The sequence below is a fragment of the Entelurus aequoreus genome, linkage group LG11 (assembly GCF_033978785.1).
Source record: "Entelurus aequoreus isolate RoL-2023_Sb linkage group LG11, RoL_Eaeq_v1.1, whole genome shotgun sequence".
Classification (NCBI taxonomy): Eukaryota; Metazoa; Chordata; class Actinopteri; order Syngnathiformes; family Syngnathidae; genus Entelurus; species Entelurus aequoreus.
The window spans coordinates 54,645,340-54,651,546 of NC_084741.1; positions in this window are offsets into that span (position 1 = coordinate 54,645,340).

Consider the following 6,207-nt stretch of genomic DNA (forward strand, 5'->3'; position numbering starts at 1 on the left):
TCCTCTGGCCATACTCTCTCTGGTCAAAAGCCCCTCACGGGACTACCGGGCGCCATGTTTGCTACCAACTTTAAAAACCGAGTTGGCTATACTCTCTGTCGTTGTTGGGCCACGAGGGTCCCCTTGAGCAGTGGTTCTCAACCTTTTTTCAGTGATGTACCCCCTGTGAATTTTTTTTTAATTCAAGTACCCCCTAATCAGAGCAAAGCATTTTTGGCTGAAAAAAAGAGATAAAGAAGTAAAATACAGCACTATGTCATCAGTTTATGATTCATTAAATTGTATAACAGTGCAAAATATTGCTCATTTGCAGTGGTCTTTCTTGAACTATTTGGAAAAAAAGATATAAAAATAACTAAAAACTTGTTGAAAAATAAACAAGTAATTCATTTATAAATGAAGATTTCTACACAGAAGTAATCATCAACTTAAAGTGCCCTCTTTGGGGATTGTAATAGAGATACATCTGGATTCATGAACTTAATTCTAAACATTTCTTCACAAAAAAAGAAATATTTAACATCAATATTAATGGAACATGTCCACAAAAAATCTAGCTGTCAACACTGAATATTGCATTGTAATGAATGAAATAGCATACTTGATTTGATGTTCAGTTTATGAACTTACATTAATATTTTGTTGAAGTATTATTCAATAAATATATTTATAAGGATTTTTGAATTGTTGCTATTTTTAGAATATTTCAAAAAAATCTCACGTACCCCATGGCATACCTTCAAGTACCCCCAGGGGTACGCGTACCCCCATTTGAGAACCACTGCCCTTGAGGACCGCCAACAAATTACTGTGTCTCAGCTGTGGTACTGAGTTGTAATACACGTTTCCACCACTTGTGGCAGTCATGACAATCTCAGTCGAACAGAAAAAGTCTGGAGCAAAAGACATAAATATGTTTTTTAAGCCAAACAATTATGACTGTGGTAAAGTTTTATTATCATTTGCACTTTAATTTTATTGACAGTTAAGTTGAAAGACATATATTATTATAATGAATTATCAATTTGGTTGGAATTAATTGTAGCACTGCATAATTGTATGTACATATATTTTTTATCAGTTTTTATGAGTCCCTCATTTTGGTTTCATGGTTCATGGGTCATGGTTTCATATCATTTCACAAGGTTTACCCTGTAAATTGAAAGTAGGTCGGCCATAATTATTAGAATACAATTAAAATCAAGAGTAAGATTACTAATTCACTGTTAGTATTTAAGTGGGTCAAAAAGGTTAAACCAAAATCCAATGTCTACTGTAGAAGACGCTGGTTCTTCGGAATATGCAAACTAAAACAAAATAGTGAAGAGAGAAGTGAGGGCCCCCCGCCCCCACTCTTTATCTTTCTAGAAAATGTGGCCCCAAAACAATGTAGTTGATTGTCTCTGTTAGAGAGAACTCTCAACAGGACACATCAATACATTATTGGACCTAAAGAGCCATGTAATCTGTTCAAGATAATGCTCAAGAGGCGTCACTCAGATGTGAAGGGGAACCACGGAGGGCATGTTAATCCATGTTGGGTGTTTTTGCACAGGAGCTGTGAAGCGTCAAGGTGTGCATGTTTGCTGTGAGAAAAGACAAAAGTATTCAAAGTGTTTTCTATTGGTTTCAAATGCTGTTTCTCCCGGTTTGTATATGATAGCAGCATGACGATCATTGTCACCGTGAAACAAAGACAAAGCCCCCACAGCGTCGTATCTTCGCAGCGCGTGTCTACAAAACCTCCAACTTTGCACAAAACCTCCTTTAATACCCTTCCAAAACACTCCCGACCGAACAAACAATGTCTGACAGAGAATCAGCAAACAAAGCAACAACGGCTGAGAGACTTTGTTCTGGATCTGAGACCAAAGTCTGGGAAATCTGTTTGGCTCGCGATACGCTTCATTGTTGGGATTGCATTCAGGGACAAGTTATCAGCATTCACATGTTCTACCTGCCTCACTCGGTTTTTATGTTGATTTAAGTCGGCTTGTGGACTTGATTCAATTAGGTTGCCGAGCCTCCTTCTGTAAAATGTGCTAGGTCTGTGCACACAGGAAAGGGATGCTTCTATTTTTGTGTTGTATCAGCCCTTAGATGTACTTTTAATTGATATCTGCACTTTAATGAAGGCTTCCAAAACAATAGACATTAAAGCATTCTAATCAACATACACACATGCATTCAAGTTGTACCTTTTTTTTATCTTCCAGGGAATGAACATTGTTCCCTAATGCATGCACACTGGTTCACTCTCTCTGATTCACAACCAAACACGGTATTATTCATTATATATACACACACTGGGCACTACATTAGACACTGTACATCAGGGGTGTCCAAAGTGTGGCCCGAAGCTCATGTTTTTTTTTAAAATATTAAAACGTGGAATAAAAGAGCAAATAGGTGAAATGCAACGAGAAAAAAAAGTTGCATTGTTGACGCTAATAACACGATTTTTTAAAATAATTTTTCAAAAAATAATAATGATTCAAAATCAATGTTGCTATGAATTATTGACTGATTTAAGGACAAAAAGGACACAGATACAACAAACAAAAAAAACACAAAAAATGTGAAAATGATTTTTTTTAAATACATACAAATTGTATACTAATACTAATTATACTAATTATTATATTGACTGTTATTATAAATATACTAAACTAATTACACTATATATTATCTGAAGCTGATATAGAGATTTAAAAAATTTAAAAAAATAAAAAGCATAACCATTTTATGAGTGGGGCACTTTTGGATCCCCAAAAATTTTAGTGGAATTAAAAAACACCTGCCTTTGCTAAAAATAATAATGATAAATTATAATACACTTTGCTATGAATTATTGACCTATTTAGGGATCAAATTACTTCACATCAAATATTCCACTTTGAAAATCTTTTTGGGAAAAATATTGTATATTTTGTATTTTTGCCCAAAAAAATTGGGTGACTTATTTTTAGCCTTTTATAAGACTGAAACCCTTATGAGTCCCTAGGACCTAACTTGAGCGAGCCCCAAAGGTTAAAAAAAAAAAGTGTATATTGTATTGGTTTTGAAAATGAAGAAAATATCAAAATGGCCCCCGCGTGCTTTGATTTTTCAGTGTGCGGCCCTCAGTGGAAAAAGTTTGGACACCCCTGCTGTACATCCTCACAATCTAACATGAGGCATTGCAGGATGTTTATCAAAAATGCTGCCTTCACAAAGCAAATATTATTCATTTTACCACCAAGGGCAAATCAAAAGCGTTGAAAGTTGTAAAATCTGGAGTTCCCACTAAAGAGCCTGGACAAATATGCCTGACATACGGAAAGCAAATACTTGGAATCGAAACCATCATTGTGGCGTCACATGAGGCATCAGCATATCACACACACACACACACACACACACACACACACACACACACACACACACACACACACACACACACACACACACACACACACACACACACACACACACACACACACACACACACACACACACACACACTCTTGTATTTGTTGCCTTCTTGAGACCTCCGAAAAATGCCTACCTCTTAAGGACCACCCTTTCTAGATATGTAGAATAGAATAGAATGCCTTTTATTGTCACTATACACAGGTACAATGAGATTAAAAGCAAATGCAGTATCAGTGCGACAGTCTACAAATATGCAAAACATAAGAAGGAAAGACAAAGAAAAATAGTGCAAAAGGAGGTTAGGTGCACAGTCCAGTCCTGAGAACAAATGTTCTGAATGTGTTGTTTAAATATTCAACACAGACTGTGGGTGGGAAGTAAAAAATGCACACAGAGAGGTGCTAAACTATAAAATTAGTGCCTATCAGAGTTCACCGTGGTTGTGGCTTTAGGGAAAAAAACGGTTCTTGAGTCTGTTTGTCTTAGACCCGATGACCCTGTAGCGCCTTCCTGAGGGCAGCAGGTCAAACAGGTCAAAGCCAGGGTGGGAGCTGTCCTTGATAACGTTGGTAGCTCTGCTGAGGCAGCGGGAGGTGTAAATGTCTAATAAAGATTTGTATTTACAACATTAATAATATATACATACTATGAAAATACCTACTCAGTGGCCTAGTGGTTAGAGTGTCCGAGTCATACCAAAGACTATAAAAATGGGACCCATTGCCTCCCTGCTTGGCACTCAGCATCAAGGATTGGAATTGGGGGTTAAATCACCAAAAATGATTCCCGGGCGCGGCCACAGCTGCTGCTCACTGCTCCCCTCACCTCACAGGGGGTGATCAAGGGTGATGGGTCAAATTCAGAGAATAATTTATCCACACCTAGTGTGTGTGTGACAGTCATTGGTACTTTAACTTTAACTTTAAATATAAAAAAGGTAAGCTTTTAATATATTTTTTTGTTGTTGAAATTTTTGTTTGTAATTGTTTATTAATCTTCATTATTTACTTCAAGTTATTACAGTATGTCTCTCTCTCTCTCTCTCTCTCTCTCTCTCTCTCTCTCTCTCTCTCTCTCTCTCTCTCTCTCTCTCTCTCTCTATATATATATATATATATATATATATATATATATATATATATATATATATATATATACATTTTTAAAAACTTTTTTTTTTTTTTTTTAATTTATTTTTTTTAATTTTTTTAAAAACATTTTTATATATACATTTTGGCCAAAGGGGGCGCATTTCAATTTCTTACCCACACTTAGTATTACATATGTTGGCCAGAGGGGGAGCACTTCAAATGTTTACACACACTTGTTATTTCATATGTTGACTTGAGGGGGGAGCACTTTTAAAACCGACACACAGTCAATTTGAAAAATCCCTCCTTTTTGGGACCACCCTAATTTTGATAGATTTCACCACCATTGGTGCAAATGAGACATTCTCTATTAGATGCGATGGTTTTCCGTATTGGGACCATGATTTCGGTCCTAACTTATTCACCAGTCCCCATATGGAAGATACTTTTCCCTGTTGATGTCTCAAGAAGGGTATAAATACAAGAACGCACACACACACACACACACACTCTCTCTCACACACACACACACACACACACACACACACACACACACACACACACACACACACACACACACACACACACACACACACACACACACATACACAGAGAGGACGGACATGATGAAGTCCATAAACAGTTGTACAAATGTCTCTGTTGAGGCTGTTCGGTAGAACACTTCATAGCTACAATATTAATGTTATCCATAGAATATACAAATACTTGCAAGGTCAACTTTGTTTAGGTCGGACAACAGTTTATTGTGAAGAGACTTGCCTTTCACGTACAAGTGACAGGTACATGTTTTGTTGTTTGTGTTTAATCAACTCCCCAAAATACAAAATTAAAAAATAAAGTTGATAGAAACTTTGTCAGTTGAATGCACTACCTGAACGTTAAAATATTCAAAAGGCCGTTAAAAAAACATTTGTTTCAGTGTGCATTCCTGTAATATTCCATTGTCATTTTAAAAATTATTTTATGTACTATTTTGTATTATTATCGCATGCATTATCTTATTTTTCTCAGTGTTTCTGTTGTTGCATCATGCTATATGCTTATTTTGATTTGTATTTTAACCATGTGAAGCACTTTGTGAGCTCTCTCAGTGAGAAGTGCTAGTTAAATAAAATGTACTTACTTACCTATTTACTTTCGTCATTCTAAAGTTTTGGTATTAGTTTTTAACATGATTAACAAGTAAGAAACATCACAAGGTTAGGGGGAAACCACGACAAATTACCACTACAATCAATGCATATTATACGATGTGGGCTTGATGTACTAAAGGTTTGCGTGTGTTAAAACCTGTGCAAACTTGATAGCGCACTCAAAGCTGAATTAGTGAACTTGTGCAAATAAGATTGTGTCTCTTAAATGAACAAAATAGAGTGTGCAATTCTTTTAGCGTGTGTGTCTTCATGAATATGCAGAACATATGCTAAATATTAGAACACCCACACTACTGGGAGGGGGCGATGCAAATACAATCATTTAGCGTGCCCATTTTGATTCAATCAAGACTGAAACTGTTCTGCGGCTGATGTTTTGCATTTATATTTAAACTGGCATAGTTATGCACAAATGGGCGTGAGAAAGGAGGTGATTGAATTGCTAAAACAACATATTTGGACTTACTATTGATGCATATTTTTATATATTGAATATGTATTCAATATATTTTAAATTGAGTTGCACC